This window comes from Passer domesticus, unplaced genomic scaffold (genome assembly GCF_036417665.1).
Source record: "Passer domesticus isolate bPasDom1 unplaced genomic scaffold, bPasDom1.hap1 HAP1_SCAFFOLD_96, whole genome shotgun sequence".
In the NCBI taxonomy this organism is placed as follows: domain Eukaryota; kingdom Metazoa; phylum Chordata; class Aves; order Passeriformes; family Passeridae; genus Passer; species Passer domesticus.
Genome location: NW_026990190.1, coordinates 178,622 through 201,036, shown reverse-complemented (window position 1 = coordinate 201,036; position 22,415 = coordinate 178,622). Strand labels below are relative to the sequence as shown.

Here is a 22,415-nt window from a genome sequence, read left to right as displayed (position 1 = left end):
TTAGCTTGTTCTGCTAAATTTGCTGGTTTCTGGAAAGCGCTTCATTCCCATCCCCTGTTACAAAGTAAATGCTTCTTTCAGCACAGCTACAGCTTTTAGCATAGCTCAAGCGTTTCCTCATTGCCTTGGCACCAAAAAGAAGCAAAGTAAGAGGGGGAAAACCAGGGAGGGCGATGGGGCAACATTGTCTTATTGCCCAAGTATTACAATTCCTTGGGTAAAGCAACATCCATCCGCAGGCCAGCACTTTAGCTTGGATGACAATGCTGACAAAATTGCTGCCCCTTCCTGCTGCTGTAGCTGACTCCAAATCACGAGAAATGTGCCAACTCTGCCAAAGACAGGCAGACATGGGAGATAAAAAGAGCCAGTCTGCTGAAAAGGAGACCAAATGAATGTTTTCTAATGCCCCCTTTTCATCCTTTCCCCAGCCCAGACAGAGCAATGTCCTTCCTCTCTGTCACCGACGGTGACCCAGGCACGGGATGCAGCGTGGGGACAGAGCCCGCCGCTGCTCTCAGTGCCCTGCCCTGCCCTTCCCTGCCTGCCTTGCCCGCCGAGTCCTGCCGTGCCGTGCCGTGCCGTGCCGTGCCGTGCCGTGCCGTGCCGTGCCGTGCGGAGCCCGGCCAGCGCCGGGAGCCGCCCCGCCCGCGCTGTGCCCGCAGCCCCGGCTCTGCCGCGCTCGTCCTCGCCAAGTCCGGCCCGCGCCGGGGCCGCGCCAGGCGCCAGCGCAGCGCCCCCCTCAGGCCGCGCGCCGCCGGCGCAGCCGCGGCCGTTGCGCCGCGGCCGTTGCGCCCACAGGCGGCGATCGGAGCCATGGCGGAGCTGCCGCTGCCCGCCGGGCTCAGCGCCAGCGCCTTCCCCGCCAAGCTGTGGCGCCTGCTGAACAGCCCCCGCGTCCGCTCCGTGCGCTGGGACAGCCGGGCCCGGGGGCTGCTCGTCGACCGCTGCCTCTTCGAGCGGGAGCTGCTCGGCCCGGGCCCCGCCCGCGGGGGCGGTGGCGCTGGGGCGGGGCCGGTGCCGCGCCCCTTCAGGGCCACGCAGTTCCGCAGCTTCGTCCGGCAGCTCTACCGCTACGGCTTCCGCAAGGTGCCGGGCTGGCTGGGCGCGGCTGCGCCGGGCGATGCCGGGGGCTGGCTGCACTACAGCAGCCCCTGCTTCCGCCGCGACCGCCCCGACCTCCTGCTGCGCCTCAGGCGGCGGAGCGCGGCCGACAGGCGGCGGCCGGCGGCGGGCCGGGAGCGCCGCAGGCGCCCGCCCCGCGGCTCCCGGCAGCTCCCCGGGGCGCGGCCGCTGCCGGACGGGCGGCACGGGCGCGGCCGCTTCCAGCCGCTGCCCCGGGAGCGGCCGCCGCTGCCGCCCGGGCGCCCGCCCAGCGGCTTCCTGCTGCTGCAGCGGGAGCGGACGCTGCCGGACGGGCGGGAGCTGCGCAGCCCCCGGCCCGGCCGCCTCCAGCAGCGCCCCGGGGAGCGGCCGCTGCTCGCCCGGCGCCCGCCCTGCGGCTTCCACCTGCTGCACCGGGAGCGGCCGCTGCCGGCCCGGCGGGAGGGGCCGAGCCGCTTCCAGGAGCTCTACGGGGAGCGGCCGCCGCCCGCCGAGCGGGAGGTGCTCGGGATCCCGCCCTGCCGCTTGCTCGGGCTGCACGGGGAGCGGCCGCTGCCGCTCGGGCAGGAGGGGCCCCCCAGCCGCTTGCAGGAGCTCTACGGGGGGCAGCTGCCTCCGCTCGACCGGGAGGTGCTCCGGCTCCAGCCCTGCAGCTTCCAGCAGCTGCACAGGGAGCAGCAGCCCCAGCCCCCGGCTTTCGACCCACGAGGTAGGAAAAGAGTTGTAGCCTTGTTTTTCCAAAATGTAATATAAAGTGACCGTTTGAAGTATTTTTGCATGCAGCTCTGTCATTCTCAGCCAGCAATTGTCAAGCCTATTAGGAAGGGGCATTTAAGAGTCCAAAATATTCTCTGCCTGTTTTTCCTGCTTGCTGCCTGTGATGTTTGATCCAAGGCAGCAATAGAGCTCTGTGTCCCAGAGCCACATTGTAGAGCATGATCAATGTGTTTGGATTCTTGCAGCCTCCCCAGGCACGTCAGCACCCAGCGCTCCACTTGGCCATGCAGGTTGTGCAGCACCAATGGCCTCCAGTTCAGCTCAGAGCGCACCTGAGGAAGAGGGATGGCCACCACCAGATCTGGGCCTTGCAGTCGAGCAAATGATTCGGGAGATCAGGAGGTCCCTGTCTGAAAGATCTCCCTCTGCTCGGGTAACTCCCTTGGATGGGAACCAAAGGGGCTGGAGTGGGAGCTGCTGAACATTGTTACATGGCTCAGAAGCAAAGGCTTCTTTAATTGAACTTACTTCAGTATTATTTAATTACTTAATTATTCTTGGTAAAGAAATATTTTTAAAAGTCTCCCCTCCCCCCCCCCCCCCCCCCCCCCCCGCTTAGTGAGGATGAGCGTTGTGAGCCAAACTTGTGTTGGCCAAGTTTGAGTGCTCCTTTTCCTGGGAAGAATCCTTCCTACAGGGGCATTTGTGGTGATGGTTTGTAGCTTCTAAGAGTCTGTGTTTGATGGGAAGGAAGAGAAGAGTGTTTGGAGAATTGCCACTGAAGGCCAAGTGTCCCGTGCAGGGAGGGGCATGCGACAGGTGCCTGTTCCAGCAGCAGATGTGGGCTGTGCCTCTTTTGGGTGGGAAGGCCAAGGCAAAGCAGGGCTGGGCAGCAGCTGCTGCTGCTGTGTGAGCCCTGCCGGGCGTGTGGGCGCTCCCAGAGCCGTGTGTGGGGCTGGGCTGGAGCTGCAGCTCTCTGTCCTTGTGCAGATTATTATACATGTTGGCCAGAGAATGTCTCTCTGTCTATTCATGTGCTGACCCATTGCCTGCAGTACATTTATGATGGAGGCAGGGCAGACTCAAGGAGGGGAGTGGGATTTTTTGGATTTCCCAATGTCATATTCTCAAGTAGCTTGTCTTTTTTCTTCTGTAAACTCACATATAGCAGCTTTCAGAAGCATTTTATTCCGTAACAAAAGGAAACATTGCAGGCTCAGAACCATCTTTAGAATCTTTAGGATTCTGATGGAATCAGAATCGCAGAAGAGATGAATATTTTGGAACTGGTCCTAGTGAGAATATCTTTCTGCCCAAAGGTAATTTGCAGGTGCTTCATTGTGGACATTGACTTCCTCAGTGGAATAGGAACACTGTTTGGTTGTTTGGCTTTTCCTGTCTTTTGGCTTGTTTTTTCCTGCTCTCCTGATTTACACATTTTTGCCACTGGTCATGAATGTGATCCTGGAAGTAGCCTAGGTGCATAAATGCTTGCCTGGATCATACACATGGGGCAGCAGCAGAGGGCTCTGAAAAGCACCACGGTGTGATGGGCTGTCTGAGCGGCTGGGTGGGGCTGGTGAGACTCCCAGGCAGAAATGTGTGCCTTGCTTGTGGGTTTGCAGCACAGGGCAGGGCTGGGAGCGAGCTCTGCCCTTGCTGACAGCCGTGCTGGCAGCCAGGAGAGCCCCTGGCTTTCTGCTGGCTGGTTTCTCCCAGCTCCTGAGATAAGCCAGGGTCAGAGTGTGAGGGCACCTCCCCCACATCCCCTCACTTGGTGTCTTCTGGTTTTCTGTGTTCATGTTTTGTCCCAAAGATCATTTTGCAAGAGCTTCAGTTTCACCTTGGTCACCCAAATTCTGAGTTTAAAAGGCTTGTCATGTGAACCATGTGGGCAGTGTTCCCCCTGTGCTCCATGTCCTTTGGGAGTGGAGAAGGAGAGTTACTGTATCCCTGATGTGATTCCAGCAAAATAGTGAGTGATCTTTGGGTTCCTTTCTTTCTGTGCTTCTGCTCAGGACGGTATTGGTGTTGCCCCTGAATCTTCAGGAGGGGAGGCTGTGGACAGAGCTGCAGCAGAGGAGACTTCATCTGGCACCGAGAGCTGCAGGAACAGTTCCCAGGAGCCCGAGGAGCCTGGTAAGGACAGAGCCCACTTTGGTTCAGAGAGGTCTAAGGTGGCTGCTCTGAGCAGGGCTGGTGCTTCCTGGTGCCTTTAGTTCAAATCCTGCACCGGCACAACTTCCCTGAGTTCCATGCCCTCCATGCTTCTCCAGAGGCTGTGACACTGAGTCCTCTGCTGTGGCAAGAGAGCAGGGAATAAACCTGACCTGGTAGGAGTTGCGTCACCAAGCTGGGTGTCCCAATTTTGTGCTGATGTCCATGGATAAATTTGCTGCAGGATGACAGGGGAGGCCAGGCTGAGCGACTCTTGAAGGAACAGGGGATAAAAAGAGGAGTGAAAACTCAGGGTGGAAGTCCAAATCACTGCCTAAAAGTAGTACCAGTCTGCTGGTATCAGTCCTGACCCACAAGCAAAACAAGGAGCAGAACATCAGAGGCCAACCGATTGAAAAATCACAGTAAATCCAGTAAAACAAGGAGAAGCTTGAATGAGCCCTGATTAGCGAGACCTAAGAGGACAGAGGGAGCACTTTGGATCCGTTCCTTAGCCAAGCTGGTGCAGCCTGCAGGCCTGGTGGGGAGCTCTGTCCCTCCCAGCTCTTCCTGCCAGAGCTGAGGTCGAGTTGGAGCAGCTGCTGCTCGCTGCAGAGGGCACTTTGTAGATGCCAGGTAATGGATCTGGTTCATGACTCAGCTGCCAGCAGCCCTGAGCTTCAGCCATTTCAGTGGGGACTGAGGTCTCTCTGTCAGCACAGAGAAAGAACAAGGCTGGGCTTCTTTGTGGCAGCTGGGGCTGTCTGTGTTTCAAGCTCTCGTGGGTGCCCTTTGCACTGTGAGGGCTGAGACTTTATTGAGATACTTCAGTGTTTGGAAACACACTTTTGAACACTTGGAATGATCCCTGTTCTTTGAAGAGCAGGCTTCAACTTGCCAAGTGAGAGTCTGCCTTTCAGGCCATCTCTGGCAGTCCCTGGTAGAAGGACAATTGCTGCCCAAGGGAAAGGTGCACAGAGGCCAATACTGACTCAGTGTTCCCTTTGCTTCCCAGATGCCATCTGACCAACATCTCCAGGAGGGCTGATCTGCATGGCGGGAAGAGATAGAGGAGAGCCTGCGACAATTGGGCAGGTAGAATTCCTCTGTTTGTAGATACATTTATAGATTTCTATGGTTCTATTTATCAATGCTTATACTTCTATTTATATATTATTATGTTCTGTTTATATGTCCATATATTTGTAGATCTGTGTAGTTAAATGTGGATATGTATAGAGTTTCAAAAGTGATAGAATTTTATTTCTATAGATGTAATTATATTTATAGATTTTCAAAGTTAAATTTATATATAAGTAAAAAATATATATATGTATGAAGCTATATTTATAAATGTGCACAGTTATATAGTAAGAGGAATATGAGTGTTTAACTGAATAGATTGATGTGGTGTAGGTCTAGGATGCATTTTTACTTCTTTCCCCCTCGGCTGCCTTTTTCACCTCTTGGTTTTCCCCCTGTGCCCCCTGTGTCCCCTCTCCCTGGGCTGGGTCCGAGCTGGCGGCCAGGCCGGGCGCAGCAGCAGTTCCAGCCCTGGGTGTCCCTGGAGCGCTGGGAACTGCCGGTGGCCCCAGGCACTGTCCCCTGAGGAGCTGCTGAAGGACGGTGAGACTGAGGGGGCTGAGGGGGCTTAGGGGGTGGTGGTGCTGAAGGGACGGTGACCCTGAGCTGCTGCTGGGGCTGAGGGCTGTGGGGCAGCCCAGGGCCATGGTGGCACTGAGGTGACAGGCAAGTGGCACAGGCTGAGGGGGTGGCGGGTCTAAGGGATGGGATGGGTCATAGGGACTGAGGGAGGTGAGAGGACTGTGAGGGGCTGGAGAAGCTGAAGGGGGCTGGGGGTTTGGCGAGAGCATGGCGGGGCTGAGGGGATGGAGGGGCCAGCAGGGAGCACAGAGGGCTCTGGGACTGCAGCTCTGCCAGGCCTTGGAACCAATTCCAGAGCTTCCACTTTTGCCACAGCTGCAAGGAAGACCTTGAGGAGAGCCGGAGACTGCCAGGAGCCAGCAGGGAGAAGCTGAGTGCCAGCAGCAGGAGCAGTGAGCGGGGCCCTGCTGCTGCCAGCCTGGAGAGAGCCCGGGTGAGGCCCCAGGGCCGGGGAGGCAGGGTGGGGCTGAGGCTGGCGTGGGTGCTCACCACAGCCCGGCCCGTTCAGCTGCTTTCTCTTTCTGACCCTCCTGGGGAGGTTCTGACACTTCCTCTAACCCTGATGGAAGTGCAACTGCTGCCAAGGGAAACGTCCCCATACTGACTCAGTGTTCCCTTTGCTTCCCACATGTCCCATCTGCTGTCCGTGTCCAGGAGATCTGCCAAACTTCATATAAGAACCAGTCTCCTCTGGCCACCCCCAGTTCCCACTGAAGATGGGACCACCTGCAGAGCAGAGGGGACCAGCTGCAGCTCCAGGCCCAGCTCTTGCTGGTCACAGCTGAGCCTGTGGCAAGCTCCAGGAGCTCCTGCCACCTCCCTCCCTGTTGGCAGCTCTCTCCCTCCAGCCCCAGGCCCTGCCAATCCCCGTTTTTCCCTCCCAGTTCACCCCTTTGCTTTGCCTTCCCTTATTAAACACTTTAACTTTTTCATTTGACTCGTGGCTCTGTCCATGGAGCTGAAGCAGCACAAATCCTGAGCCCGGGGACACGCAGGGCCCTGCTGCCGTTCTCTTCCACGCCATCGTCTGTGCACGGGCAGAGAGGAACAAGGGCAGCTCAGGCTGCAAAGGTCCCTGTCCTGCTGCTCCAGTTGCACAGTACCGTGGAGTTGAAGGTCGTACTGAGTACACTGAAGGGAACAAGGACCCTGGGTTTTAGAAAAGCCAGCTTGAGTATGCTCTTCCATGGCAAACATCCACCGAGGGCAGAGGAGCTTGTGGTGCTGGAAGTTCTCCCCAAGAGCTTCCTGAAAGTATAGCAATGCTCCATGCATACACAGGGAGAGGAAGAGGGCAGAACCAGAGACCATGGTGGCCTAACAGTGAGCTCTGGGTGTGCCTCAAAGCCAATGAAGCAGCAGCAGCAGCAGTGCAGTGGCTGTGACTCAGAGGCGCGAGCGTCCCAGTGGCCGCAGCGCTGTCAGGCAGTGCCTGCAGGCTGGGTGCGCTTCTGGCAGTTCTGCTCTCCCCACAAGTGAGGAATCGCAGCCCCTGTCTCAGGCCCAGTCAGAAAGCCAACCAAGTGAGACCAGAGGCAGGGGACCCTTCCCAGCTGTCTTGGGCATGGCTGCAAAACAGCCGCTGCCTCTTCCTGTGCCCGTGTTTGGGGAGTGCTGAGCCCAGAGCTGGCCAGCTTGTGCTCTGCTGTGCCAGGAGCGTTCTGGGCGGGCAGGAGAAGTGCTGCGTGCACAGCGCAGCGTCCTGCAAGGGGCTGACCAGAGCCTCCTGCGGGAACAGGGCTCCGCTCCCTGGCTGGGAACAGCCTGGTTTTGCTGCCGTGAGCACAGGCAGGAGTTCAGGCACGTGCAGAGGCAGCGGGCAGCTCGTGTTTGTAGGGGCCCGGGGCTGCGCGCCCAAAGCGACACGTGGGCGTGGGGAAGGAAGCGACACAGAGGTGGGGGAAGGAAGATGAGCTCGAGCTGGAGTGCCTGTGCTGCAAGGAGCAGAAGGAATTCAGCCCTGCCAGGGTTTCTGAAGTGTGTGTTGGTGTTCCCTGGGAAATGCAGACATTTGGGGAAGTGCCTTTGGAGGAGAGAAGCTTGATTGTCAAGGAAACTGCTTCCCCAGGAGCCCCCAGTGAGGTAGGGGCAATTACAATCTGCACCCCAGCTCATGCTCAGTATTTACTACAAACTTCAATAACAATAAAATCAAACACAACAGATGACTGATCCTACCTTCTGCTTCCCAAACACAGCCAAGGGTGGCAGCAGCTACAGCTCCATTCTCCTGAGCTCACAGCGCAGCGCAGCTGTTCCAGCCACACCAGCACGGGACTGGCCGCAGGTTGTACAGCCCGTGCCTGAGCCAGGATCAGGGCGCGTTTCCTCTCAGGTAATGGGAGCCCCGCGCTCTTCCACAGGAGAATGAATGTGAAGAATGCCAGAGCAAATTGAAGTCTCTTGAGCCTGGTGAAGATGAAATCTGCTTCTGTCCTTGTATAGAGCTATGGGTTTGTTTACGTGGCTTCTCCTTCCCTTTTCTGACTGGGCTTTCTCACCTGCAGTTTTCAGTAGAAAAGTGAAGCCATAGGTGGAATAAATAGACTCCACAACCTGATGTAGTTATGAAGTGGGTCTGTATTGTCAGCACCCGGCACAATCGAGATAGCTCTCCTGAAAACTTGTGCCTTGAGCCCTGGTCTGAGCCCCATCTTTTACTCACAAAGGTGCTCCATATAGATGACATTGCTCAACCTTTTCATGCATATCCAACCCCTGGCCCTGCCTGTCCTCGCCTGGCATGATAATTAGATCCATGCCCTTCTGAGCATGCCTTGTTCATGGTGGGGGTCACATGGGAGTCTTTGGTGATCTCTGAGGCCGAAGACTGTGGTCATCCTTATGGCTGAACTTTTCAACTTTTCTCCTTTGCGCGTGTGCTTTGGTCCCTTGGTGCTTATCTGAGTACGTCTGTTGGTCTTAATGAGCTTGGAGACAGAGGAGTCCCTTTATCTGGGTTTCTGCATCTTCTCCCAGTATTGTTTTTTATGCAAGAAGCTTCTGAAATTTGCATTTTTCTATTCTTTTTGTACTATGACAGAGGTTTCTTAAGTAAAAGGTTAAAATTCAACATATAATTCTGCAAGCTAAAATTTAAATGCTTCATTCATATTGCTAACTCAAGGGAGCTCCAAAAATCTCTCTTTCAAAAGCAACAAACCTTTGAAAGGTTGAACCTCAAGATAACTGTGATCCTCAATCAATACCTCCTTCTTCCACTTGCTTAAAATCTCTTTGTCCTGGGCACTCACTATGGCCTTTTTCCTGGAAGCTCTCTGGCTGTCTTGAATGCTTATGGAGTAAAAGGTAATCCCTGATCTATTTTCAACTCTGCCCAGAGAGAGATTGCTGGAAGGGAGATAGGACTGGTACTGGGGACCTGGCAGCTTGTCCAGGAAGCAAAATTATTGAAATAATGGTAATGTGGACAAGGCATGCAAGTCCAGGTGGTGAGCTCAAATATGCAAGTACTTGCAGTTTCCCCTCAGCACTTGACTGTTTAGGGGTATGGTCTCTTCTTATTTCTGTCTCTTAATCCTCAATCCTTGCCACACTCCTTCAACATCTTTTGCATTGTCATCTTCCCTGTTTTCTCCCTCCCTTCTTCTTTCTGTGACTTTCTGTACACGACAGACAATCTGTCACACACTGTCAGCTTGCTCAGTCACTCGAGCAGTGATAATGATGGTGTAGAAATTGTAGGTGCACAGGAGGCAAAGGTGTCATGCTTCTGTGTGCCCTCTGCAGGCAAACCTGCTTCCCAAAGCTTCAGTCACACTTGGAACAAAGGCTTGTCCCTACTGCTTTGTTGTGGTTTATGCATTGATGGAGCAACACTTCTGTCTCAGCCCGCTTAAGCCACTGCAAAGCTGGAATTGTTGCTTTAGCAGCAGATGTGCTGGCAGGGTTCTTACAGCTCCATAGTAAGAACCCTGCAGTTCTTCTAGAAGAGGTTTGTGATCTTTGTGCAATGAAAACGATGCCTTCAACTGCTGCAGTGCAAGTCATGCAGTCATGTAGATGCGTTTTCAGACACAGGTATTTCTATATATGCCTAGTGAGTGGCCTTGTGGGGAGCAGGGACAAACGAGGAAGGAAAGTGGGCTCACAAAACATGATTCTTCTTCAACAAAAAGCCATGACTTCCCTTTACAGAAAAGGATATAAACTTTTTCTTGAAGGGAATAAACAAGTCTCTCTCTATGTCCTGCTCCTTTGCTAGTTTGAAATTGTTCAGAAAGGTTGTAATTTTTTGTTTGGGGTTTTTTTTTTTTTTTTTGGTAGGGGGGTGGGGTCTGCATTTCAAGCCTGTTCTCCCAGCAGTCAGGGACCTGCACAGCTGCTGTGGGTGGGGCAGGTGCTCAAGTAATTACCAACAGCTGCTTGGTAATTACTGACAGCCAGGTGAGAAGTTGGCTTGTGCCTGGTTGAGGGCTTGAGGACTGTGCTGAGAGAAGGGCTAAGGAGTGGAGTGGGAAATACAATTTACACAAGCAGGTATAAGTGGATGTCTGGGGTGTAGGTGGGAGTTAACTGGTTTAGGTACTGCATTTATGAAGAATTGAACATTTAACTCTGAGATAGGACTATTTAGTTGTTACTCTAAATGCTGCATTTACTAACACATAATGTAATTTCTGCTGCTGTGGCAGAACCTGCTGTCCCCGTGCGCTCGGAACAGGCGTGGAGGGTCCCCAAGGCATCCTCAGAATGGGCTTTGCCCTCACCTTGGCTTGTGCTGCTGCAGATTTTGGAGACAATTGTGCATAAGAATGGGCACTAGAACCAGACTTGGGGCTGGCATGCTCTGCATTTCCAGGATGGCTCATGGACAGGGTAAGGTGCTGTCGGTGCTCTCTGCATCTAGCTGTGATTCTATGGACACTTCAGCAAGAGAGGTTTTTTCAGGGTGATTAAACCTTCATCCTTGCTATGCTTCCTGTGACATTTGCATCTCTATTTTGTAAAACTTCAGAAATCTGAGTCATCTTTGGCCCTGTGAAATGTTACAAACATCAGCAAAAGCCATCATAGTTTGCATGTGAAAATACATACTTTTTGACATTTGGGAGTTGGAAATTCTGATAATTTAAAACCAATTTCTATTGCTGATGATACAGAAAGGGGGCAGGTTGGTGCCTTGGGGCCTATGTTTGCTACTGTTGCCTGAAAAAAAATCTTTTGCAGTAGCACCCTATGGCCCTGGATGGCCAGAACGGAGGTCCAGGAGGCTTGACAGGTGTTTACTACTGAGTCCTTGACCTTTTAAGCAAATAAAAGTTATAAATTCTTAGAACTATGTATTTATAAAAGAAAAGTATAAAGGAGAGATGTTGTACACTGTGTGTGTCCCACCTTAAACATATGACATTATAAAAACACACTTTCCAAACATCCATTCTTTTGTATGACCAGGTAAATGCCATGTAAATGTGATTTCTTTGTTCAGAAGTATCTCACCTACTGACAACAATTAGAATTGCTTACAGGGCCTCAGTTGCAAATGCAAAACATTCAAAACTCAAACTAACTGGTTACATTAGAAAGCACATTTTGCTTTTCTCAAGAGGCTGATTGTGAGCTATTTGATGAGCTATTCATGAACATATCCTGGGGCTGTTTGTATCAAACACTGGGATTTTGTTAGCAGTAAAAGAGGGAAAGTGCACTATGTGTGGGAAAGTAATTCCTTCCCAAAATATGTGCTTGGAGGCTACGTGGGTCAAAAGAATTTATTTTTAATTCCGTGGGCTGAAGAACTGCCCACCATCTGCTTTTCCAGAAAAAGAGGGTTGAGTCTTTGGCCCCTTGCAGAGCCTTAAATGAGCAAAGCTGAAGGGATTTGCCCCAAAAAGCAAGGAGTGTGTGAGGCTCATGGCCACAGCTGTCTGCAGAAGTGAGCATGGGCCAAGGGAAGGTCCTGCTGCCCAGAGCCAGCCCGAGGTGTCCCTGAGGATGTGTCACATCCTCTGCCTCCTCTGGCAGTGCTGCCACAGAGCACAGCAGGAGGGATTGCAGGGATTTGTCAGCACGGGGAGGCAGAGCATGAGCTCTTGCTGATATTTCCATCCAGGGCTGGCACTTTCAGGCCAGCAGTGACAAATTCTGCAGCTCTGGCTGCGCAGTTGCTGTTGGCAGTGCTGTGACAGCCTCAGCCACCAAGCCAGAGTGTCTGCAGGGGCAGGATGGTGTAGAGATGCCTCTCAGAGAACGGAGAGAACACCTTCAAACAGCATCTGGCAGAGTTAATGAAGGGGTGGTAGATCCCTTTAAAGGGGACAGGTTATAGAAACCTCTCTCTGTGAATATAAGAGACTGTAGGAGTGAAGAGGGAATGGGAAAAGGGAAGGGAAAGGTAGAAAAAAGAGGCAAGGGAAAGAGAGAGGGAGAGGATAGAGTCCTTGGACATTCTGATTTTATCTAAAGGACGTTTTCTGACTACATAGATGTTTGCTACAATAGTGCTTTTCGACATGCTATGGCTTTCTAACTCATGATATTAACTGATCAGTGTGTTTTAAAAGAAATAAGAAAAAAATCAGTAAAAAGTTTTCCTTCAAGACCAAATACTGCCAGAGTCTGAGTGCTATGGTTAATGGCTTTTGAACATTCACAGGAATGGTCAAAGCATTAAAGTAATTAAATAGGTCTCTCAGAATCCAGCATAAGTTGTACTGATGAGGAGATTAAATAGAGATTCCCATTGCACTGTGTGTTTTATAGAGGCTTAGTGACAGTATTTCACGCACACATAATAACATAAAGAATGACAGCTCATGCCTATTTGTCCTGCTAAGTATTTGCTGCAGCAGCCACCTTTCTTCAAAGTAAAGATGTGTTCAAAGGCTTTTTTCCCCGATTTCTGTTGAAAACTGTTTCATATCAAATAAAGGATACGTCCCATATGTAGTCTTTTCTTCTGTCAGAACCCAGGACATCCCTCTGGATGCCCTGAATGGCTCAAAATCCTGTCAGGGGCTTGGAGACCCTGGCAGGAAGCCAAAGACACTTGGGAACTCAATCTCAAACCATGGGAGCAAATTACCAACTTTACATGAAGAATTACAAGTCACAAAAGTTTAAGTAGCATAAAAGTAGTTGTCACAGGGTGAAAGGTGGAATTTTGAAGAATTTGACTATGGGGGTCTAGGGGCACAAGATGGAGGAATTTGGGCATTGTCCTGTTCTTCTCCCTTCTTCTTCCTAGCCTCCATCTTCTTGGTGATGGTGGCACTTTGGGATTGGTTTAGAGTAGAAAGTCACTGTCTAACACAGGTGGTAGGTATTGGGACATAACTGTAAATATTGAATACATAGTTTATAGTATAAAAGACAACACCAGCCCTGGGGGAGGACAGTGTGCCTCAGACTGACGTACAGAACAGACCTCTGCAAGCCAGACAGAGAATGTTGTAGATAAGAAATAATAAACAGACTTGAGAAGAAAACGGAAGACTTCTGACTCTTTTTTCGACAGCTGAGTTGGGGAAAAGAGACTTTTTAGAACACCTAAGGATCATCTTGAGATTGTAGAAAATAAATGTCCACATGCACCAGGAAAACACCAGTAGCTCAGATTCAGTTTCTCTTTAAAGGACCAGGCTCTGAGCCTCCAGTAATGTCCTTAGCTAAAGCAGAGCAGCTGTGAACCTGATCCTCTCACTTCTCACAGCTTTGGTATTTGCGCCAAAGAAGAATCCAAGTCACACTTTTACCGAGCCCAGCAAATGGCTCTGCCTAGCAAGGCTTTGGCAGCAGGGGCCGTGGAGGATGGCGAGGGGGCGAGGCAGGGGGGAATGGCCAGGCTGCTTCTGGGAAGCGACCAAAGCTTGCCCTTGCCTGCTGGAGCCAGTGCAGGTGGGATCTGGAGCCTACAAAGTATCTGCCTTGCAGTGGGCCTCATTCCAGATGTTTTCCCAGCAGGTGGCTGGTGTGGGTGTAACATGCAGGCTGGGAAGGAAGCAAGATTTGCTTTTGCTTAAACCTTAGGCAGGAAAGCAATACAAGTGGCTGGGTTTTGCCATATCTGGCACCTAAGTATTGAAACCAAGGTGAAGGCCATTAGTGTGGAAAAGAAATTCTCTTGGTGTTACTTCCTTAGAGGAATGCCAGAGTAGTGGAATGCCTTCTTCAAGGGAGCAGAAAGAGAGACCTAGAAATTCTGCATGACCTGTTGACTACAGCAATGCTGGTGCACTGCCCCAGTGTGTGTGTCCCCATCAGCTGCCCTGAGAAACATCCCGTTTCTCCAAGTTTCAGGGAAGGAGTGTTGAGGTGAGAGACCAGCTCAGCTGGCCAAAGGAGGGAAAACATCAAGTGACATTATTGGGCACCAGACAATTGAGAAAGGGGGCAGGATGAATGCCGCCACTTGGAGAGAAAGCTTTGCACTTGGTTCTGCATGGAACAATTTGCAAGCTCTAGCTCCTCTCAGAGCCAGAGGAGAACATGTTTCTGCAGTGCAGGAAATGTGGAATGGGCCCTTGGACTGAGCCAGCCTCCTCTGCCTGTTCAGCTGCAGGCACCTTACAGAGAAGCACAGAGGAGAGCCAGAGCTGTCCCGGCTCTGCTTTTCCCCGTCCAGAGGACTGAGGAGAAAAGCCCCAGTGGGGAACTCCTCAGAGCAAACTTGCAGCAGAAGAAGTAGAAGGGGCAAAGGTGGCCTGTCCCTGTTTCTGTCCCATGGTTCCCCTGGGGTTCTGCATGGAATGTTGGGCTGTGCCCATAGCAACTGCCCTTGTCTGCTGCTCCTGCGGCCGTTGGTGGAACACTGGTGGAGCAGCGCTGGAGCAGCAGCTGCAGCATCTGCTCCTGGGCTGTCCCTCAGCAGCCACCTTCTGCACTCAGTGCCACAGCTGGCTTCTGCAGCGACATCCTCATCTCCTCGTCTGCCGCCAGGCATCCCCACAGCACTTTGGCACTGAGCAAGGTAAGAAAATCCCCGTGGGCCCCAAAGCACTCACAGAACAGCAGGAGGCTCCAGCTGGCTCTGCCACCAACCACCACAGACACAGCGTGTGGTCACTTTCCCCAGACGAGGTTGCACATGAAAGCAGGCTGCAACTTCTCCAGGAATAATGCTGCCTCCAGGGGAAATACAGACCTTTCCATAGAGGACGTAGGGAGCTGTCACGGTGCACTTGCAGATTCTCGTCCTCTGATGACCCAAGTAAAAGTTCGTGGCACCCATTTAAGTCCTAAAACTACGTTGTGGTAACCCCAAAACCAATTGGTCATTCCGGAGGAGGTCAGGGGTTCAGTGTCCACAAATTCTGTTATGCCCTCACTCGGGTCACACCTGCTGCAAAGCTTGAAAAACCAGAAGGACGGGACTTCTCCTCTGGGATGGCTGCATCAGAGCATGCAAGGAGTTTGCTGGGCTTGTCCTGCAATACTGGCTTTCATCCTCCAAAATGATCTGGTTGCAGCAATTCTTTTGTACTCACATACTTACATCACTTCCAGACACTGGAACAATATTCTATTTTCATAGCTTTTTTGATTTTTTTTCCACCTGCCTTGCATCTCTTTTCCAGAGAGATATTGCTCTAGATTTGTCTGTGTTGTTCAATGTGGGTAGGGCTGGCTCTGCCTCACGGTCAGAGGCAGCTGTGAAATGCCCTCTTGAGTGGTGCTTCTCAGAAACACAATCACAGTATCACAGCATTTTCTGGGCTGGAAGGGACTCCCAAAGATCATGGAGCCCAGCACCTGGGCCTGCTCAGGACAGCCTTAAGAATCCCAGCCTGTGCCCAAGAGCAGTGTCCAAAGACTTTTGGAGCTCTCTCAGCCTTGGTGCTGGGAGCCCTTCCCTGGGGAGGCAGTTCCAGTGCCCAAGCCCCCTCTGGCTGAAGAACCTTTTCCTTCCATCCAACCCAAGCCTGCAGTAGTGCATCTTCCATGCCTTTCTCTTGGCTCTTCTCACTGGCCCCAAGACTCACGGCACTCTAGTGCCTGCCCTTCAGCTTTCCTTCTTCAGGAAGCTGCAGACTGCTAGAGGGACCTGCCTCAGACATTCCAAGTGAAAAACACAGCAATGACACCTAATGGAGAGGAGCTGGGACAGAGGAGCTTGGGGTTTTCAGTGGTGAGGATGAGAAGCAAGGCTACCGACACATCTTGGCAGAATGAGTTTCATCTGGAGCGTTGTTTTGATCTCTTTCAGGTGGAAAGGAGAGGCACAATGAAAAGGAAAGCAAGAGTCCTCACTAAGCCGTGAGTTTTGGCCTAGGGTTAAAGGACAGCAAACTTGAGGAATGGCGAGCAGGACAGCTGCTCTTTCAGAGTCAGGGTGGGATTGGTCCAAGGCCGTGGCTGCACACCAGGTGTCTCTTGACCACTTGCCTTTCTTACGTCCACCTCCTTCTTCCTCTAGACACATCAATGTTGGCAGTGACTTTCAGGCCGAGCTCCCTGAGCTGCAGACCGGGCCGCCAAGTGAGAATGAAGAGCCTGCAACCCTGGTCTGGAAGCCCTTGGAGGAAGATGACCCTGACCTGGAAAAACCGGACAGAGGTAGCTGTCTAGCTTTCCTTCCACTCCTGAGATAGTCAGGCATGTAAAATGCTGGTTTTTGGGTAAAAAGGCAGCTTTTGGCAGGCTCTGCTTCTCTCCTTGTCATGCCCATCTTCCCTTGTGGAAGTGGTAGGCGTAAGGACAATGCTCTGCTTCTGCAGCCGAGCAGGAAAAAGAGCAACTCTGCTGCTCTCCAAATGGGTCAGGGGCATGTGCCACTGGAAGAGGGGAGATTGGCCCCCACTCCTTATGCCAAAAGCTGCATGGAAGGGAGGGGCAGCACTAGGTGGGCCCTTGCTTCAGCTGCCCCTTGCTTTGCTCTCCCTTTCGTGCTCTCCAAGCTGCAGGCTTTAGCTCTTGTGCTTTCCTTCTGCCTTGTATGGCAAGCCTTCCACTTTGCTGGCTCAAGACTGACTTTGGGTGGGTTTTTGTTGTGCTTGCAGTCAGAGAACTGTTGGACATGGCCAGCTCCCGTGGCCTTCCCAGGGCAGCAGCTCAGCTGGAGCTCGCCCTGCACTGCCTGCACCAGGCTCGCGGCAGCGTTCCGGTAGGAAGCGGCTGTTTGGGCGCGGGCAAGAGTGGGCAGGGAATTGATAAGGCCCGGGCAGCGGGACAGCCTTTCTTGGCTGCTCCTTGAAGAAGGGAGTTCACAAGCAGCAGAGCACTCGCTGCCTGCTGTGTCTCGTCCAGCTGCGGCAGGGCTGAGCCCAAATGGCTCCAGCAGGGACAAGATCTCTCCTGGAGGCAGCGGCGCAGGGTCCTGCAGCCTGCTGCCTTGAAAACCTCCTGGAGATCTGTGTTCTCGAAGACGTTTTGAGGGGCAATTCCCAGAAGCCTCAGTCAGCTGAGGCAATTTGGGGTGCAGGAGGAGCAAAATCATGGAGTTGGAGAGGAAAATGCTACCCTTGGGGAGCAGGAGCCACGGGCTGGGCAGCAGAAATGAGGGACTGGGAGCAAAGCACAATCTTTGACCCATATGAGAGCCAGTGGCCTGAATCCTCAGCTGAAGAGGCAAAGCGGCTGAAAGCAGCATGGGTGGGGTTTGGCTCCTTTTTTGTGTTGTGGGGCAGCTCAAGCATTTTCCTTTGCATCTTGCAGGAGGCTCTGGAGATGTTGCTCTCGGGGGGGCCTCCAACAGCTCAAGACCATCCCTTGGCTGATTATCATTATGCAGGTAACCTAAGCCCAGCTTCTTCCTTCTCTGACACATGCTGCCGTGCCCTTAATGGCCGTGTCAAGCATTTCTGCTTCAATTAGTTGTGCTTTAAACTAGCACAAGATCTCACCTTCTCTGGGGACGGGGAAAGCACCAGCATCTACTCCTTCAGCTTGACTCGTTTTCCATGCTTTTTTCCCTGGGGAATGCCTGCTCTCGTCTTCATCACCTTCTGAGGGAGCAGACATGCACACACGTTAATGATGGCTGGTGCCAGCTTGCTTTCGGCAGCCAGTGGGATCTGCTTCAAGTGGCTAGAGGGATCAATTCAGCTGCTGCTTTTTCTTGCCAGGCTCTGATAGATGGACACCTGAGGAGAAGGAGGCCTTCCAAAAGGCTTTCCACACCTACGGCAAGGATTTCCATCTCATCCAGAAGCAGGTAAAGCCACAGGACATTTCTCACCTTGGCAGATCATCAGAAGGGACATGTTAATTATTGCTGGTACCAAATACTGCACCTATGTCCCTCTCTTCTCAAGTACCAAAACTGTTAAAGTAGTCACAGAACAGGACATGGAAGGCCTGCGTGAAAATGATGATCCTGCCTCTGCAGCCCTTCTCTCCAGGCTGTTTTGGAAGACAAAGCTCTGTTCTGTCAGACTTGTCTCCCAGGTGTGCTGTTGCTTCCACAACACCTTGTGCTGGGATAACCGCAGTGAACAGGGCAAAGAAGAACTCTGCTAGGGGGACTTGGTGTTGATCTGTGCATTATATGTGTTACCACATAGCACAATACTCGGTTTATTACATTGCATAATGCCTCTCTGACTCCTGCATATTGATTTCATTTTACACCCTCCTCAATTTTCTCCATGACTTTAATTCCTACTTTACTCTGTATTCTCATTGTTCTCCAATGCACCCTACAGGACGGCCGTTTCAGATTCCTTCTTTTGCTTTTCACAACAGATCCCAAGTAAGACCGTGGCACAGTGTGTGGAGTACTACTACTGCTGGAAAAAAGAGCAGAAACTTGCCAGCAGCACTCTTGCTCAGGTGAGTGGGAAGAAAATCCAGACATGCCAGCAGGGTCAAGAAACTGGCAGAAGGGCACAAACCCTGCGGCAAGCCATGCCAGACACCGCTTTGCCTGGCTCCCTTGGTCCCACGCAGCAGGAGAGGCGCAGCAGGTGCTGCCCGGGGCTTTCTTGTGCTGCTGCCCTGAAATACAGAATTGTGGAGCATAACCTTGACCAAACGAAGCAGCACCGCCACCAAAATGGGCTTTGACTCTCTACAAATCGGTTTCTCAAGGGCTGGCACCCTCAGATTCCTATCAGACCCTTCATTCCCCACTGCTTGCTAACATCAGCCATCTGGGCCGCCTTCATGGAGATGCTGCCAAATTTTAGAGATCTTTTGTAGCACCCCAGCGTATCCTCAAGAAAGAGCTGCTGGTGCTATGGCACCTTTAATACTTTCCTTACCAGCAAACAGCAATTTGCTTCACAGAGAGAGACAGAGAGAGGGAGAGAGAGAGATTATTTTGGGTAGGAGAAAATGGGTAATCATGTGTCTTCACTAGTGTGACTGAATGTAAAAGACATGCCCTAGACATGTGAGGAGGAAAACCAGAGATAAATAGATGTTAGGCAGAGAGGTAGAAATAAGACATGTAGAACTAGAGATAGGCACGTATTTATCCCACCCGCTTAGAGCTGTAGGAAAGGGGAGTATTTTCCTCCAAGTGCTGGGTTGGCAGCCTGCCGCAGCCCACTGCCATATCCAGCCCTTTTCTCAGCTCTTCGGGGTTTGGAAGAATTTGCTTAGGCCGATAGATTTTTGGGGTGGACGCTGTGAGCGTCTCAGCTTTCTGAGAGGAAGGAAGCACTGATAAGGATTCTTTGATTTCCAGACTGCGGGCAAACGGAAGAGGAGGAAAAGGCCTCCCAGGAAGGAGACTGGGGAGACCGGGAAGAGAAGCCGCAAGCGGGCTGGCAGCGCGGAGTGTCCCTGCTGCCAACCGCGCCAGCCGTCCCAGCCGGCGGGAGGCCCCTTTCCGTGCGGGCAGTGCCAACGGTGCGCAAGCTCCTCCTCCTTCTGCTCCCAGCTGCCCCTTTGGCCTAAAGCACGCTGACCCTTTCCAAAGGCACCACAGGGCAAGCTGAGGCCACTTGCAGGATCGCCCCTGGCAGCCCTGCTCAAGCTTACAGCCCACTTGACACCCAAACAGCTTCCTTCAAACCCAGCATTCCCAGTGAAACCTTGCCATGCCCCAACAAGACACAGTTCATACAAGCAGGAACACATGCATCAAAGCTTGCTTTGATGCTGCTGATCCAATTAAACCTAGGATCAAGCAAAAGGAGGAAGACATTTCAAAGAATTGAAACCAGAAAGATCAGACTCATGGTGCTGATCAATTTAATAAATACGTAACAGCCTGAAAAGATGGAAATTCATCCAAAAAGGGAGATCTCGGCGCTTGACTTAATGGTGTGTATGAAGTTAACAATGCATGGTTTGTTTCCTGTCTTCCAGGGAGTTTGAAACCATCGAGGAAAGGAACAAGCACAGGAGAAGACATCGCCCACGCAAGGATGCACAGCCTCTCCCCAAGAAGAAAAGGCCAAATTAGCCCTGCATTTGCCCCAGGCTAGCAAGAGTTAGGCGTCAAGAGGACTAGATAGAAATAAGATTGTTTTTCAAGTTTTTAGGATTCTTTATTCTTCTTTTAGTTTACCTGTTAGGAATCTCTCTGTTTATTAGTTAAGATACATTAGTATTTTAAAGATGTAGTAGTAGTGTTAGATTTAGCAATAAGTGTAAAAGGTTTGGTGTTTGTTATGCTTCAACTTTCCCCTTTTTGTCTTTGTTGAGGCACGATCTGTCTATATCATTAAACCAAAGTTTGTTCCATTTTGCCTTCTTGTCTGTATTAAATTCCTGGAGGCAGTATTCCTTACATTTCCTTGGTGTTGGAAACACGGCATTTGCCCTGAGAGAGCAATGGGGGCACATGAGTCCCCCCCAGGCCCAGCCCCTGGCTCAGCTGGCAGCACTTCCAGAGGCGTGTCCCCGTTACTGCCAATGAAATCATGGTGGAGCTTCCTCCTTTGAGTCCTGAACATCTCAGCTGGGAGTGGCTGGGGAGGCTTTGCTGAATTCAATGCATTGGATCTAAAGGAGTGCTCTTGTCTCACTGTACTTGCTGGGATAAAAGTAGTGGGTTGAGGCCTTTTTGTTGCCCAGCAACATAACTTTGTTTCATTTTGGGGGACAGATGGACTTGAGCACCTTGGAGGACTTTTCTAACCTCTCTGATTCTAGAAAAGAAATATCCACATGCACCACAAAGACACCAGGAGTTCAGATTCAGTTTCTCTTTAAAGGACCAGTCTCTGAGCCTCCAGTAATGTCCTTAGCTAAAGCAGAGCGGCTGTGAACCTGATCCTCTCACTTCTCACAGCTTTGGTATTTGCGCCAAAGAAGAATCCAAGTCACTCTTTTACCGAGCCCAGCAAATGGCTCTGCCTAGCAAGGCTTTGGCAGCAGGGGCTGTGGAGGATGGCGAGGGGGCGAGGCAGGGGGGAATGGCCAGGCTGCTTCTGGGAAGTGACCAAAGCTTGCCCTTGCCTGCTGGAGCCAGTGCAGGTGGGATCTGGAGCCTACAAAGTATCTGCCTTGCAGTGGGCCTCATTCCAGATGTTTTCCCAGCAGGTGGCTGGTGTGGGTGTAACATGCAGGCTGGGAAGGAAGCAAGATTTGCTTTTGCTTAAACCTTAGGCAGGAAAGCAATACAAGTGGCTGGGTTTTGCCATATCTGGCACCTAAGTATTGAAACCAAGGTGAAGGCCATTAGTGTGGAAAAGAAATTCTCTTGGTGTTACTTCCTTAGAGGAATGCCAGAGTAGTAGAGATGAACATTCCCCCTTCTTCAAGGGAGCTGGAAGGGAGACCTAGAAATTCTGCATGACCTGTTGACTACAGCAATGCTGGTGCACTGCCCCAGTGTGTGTGTCCCCATCAGCTGCCCTGAGAAACATCCCGTTTCTCCAAGTTTCAGGGAAGGAGTGTTGAGGTGAGAGACCAGCTCAGCTGGCCAAAGGAGGGAAAACATCAAGTGACATTATTGGGCACCAGACAATTGAGAAAGGGGGCAGGATGAATGCCGCCACTTGGAGAGAAAGCTTTGCACTTGGTTCTGCACGGAACGATTTGCAAGCTCTAGCTCCTCTCAGAGCCAGAGGAGAGGCAGCGGCAGGAGTCCTCCTGGTTCTGCAGTGCAGGAAATGTGGAATGGGCCCTTGGACAGAGCCAGCCTCCACTGCCTGTTCAGCTGCAGGCACCTTACAGAGAAGCACAGAGGAGAGCCAGAGCTGTCCCGGCTCTGCTTTTCCCCGTCCAGAGGACTGAGGGGAAAAGCCCCAATGGGGAGCTCCTCAGAGCAAACTTGCAGCTGAAGAAGTAGAAGGGGCAAAGGTGGCCTGTCCCTGTTTCTGTCCCATGGTTCCCCTGGGGTTCTGCATGGAATGTTGGGCTGTGCCCATAGCAACTGCCCTTGTCTGCTGCTCCTGCGGCCGTTGGTGGAACACTGGTGGAGCAGCGCTGGAGCAGCAGCTGCAGCATCTGCTCCTGGGCTGTCCCTCAGCAGCCACCTTCTGCACTCGGCGCCACAGCTGGCTTCTGCAGCGACATCCTCATCTCCTCGTCTGCCGCCAGGCATCCCCACAGCACTTTGGCACTGAGCAAGGTAAGAAAATCCCCGTGGGCCCCCAAAGCACTCACAGAACGGCAGGAGGCTCCAGCTGGCTCTGCCACCAACCACCACAGACACAGCGTGTGGTCACTTTCCCCAGACGAGGTTGCACATGAAAGCAGGCTGCAACTTCTCCAGGAATAATGCTGCCTCCAGAGGAAATACAGACCTTTCCACAGAGGACGTAGGCAGCTGTCACGGTGCACTTGTAGATTCTCCTTTACTGATCGCCTGATTAGAAGTTCGTGGCACCCATTTAAGTCCTAAAACTACGTTGTGGTGACCCCAAAACCAACTGGTCATTCCGAAGGAATTCAGGGGTTCAGTGTCCACAAAT

General features: G+C 52.1%; 1 long non-coding RNA gene across 1 annotated transcript; it reads left to right on the top strand.

Annotated features, from left to right (window-relative positions):
- The first annotated feature begins 7,989 nt into the window (after nt 1-7,989).
- Nucleotides 7,990-11,040, top strand: LOC135293264 (uncharacterized). Its single transcript, XR_010355359.1, has 2 exons — nt 7,990-10,143; nt 10,299-11,040. It is a non-coding gene; the product is annotated as an uncharacterized LOC135293264 (long non-coding RNA).
- The last annotated feature ends 11,375 nt before the right edge of the window (nt 11,041-22,415 follow it).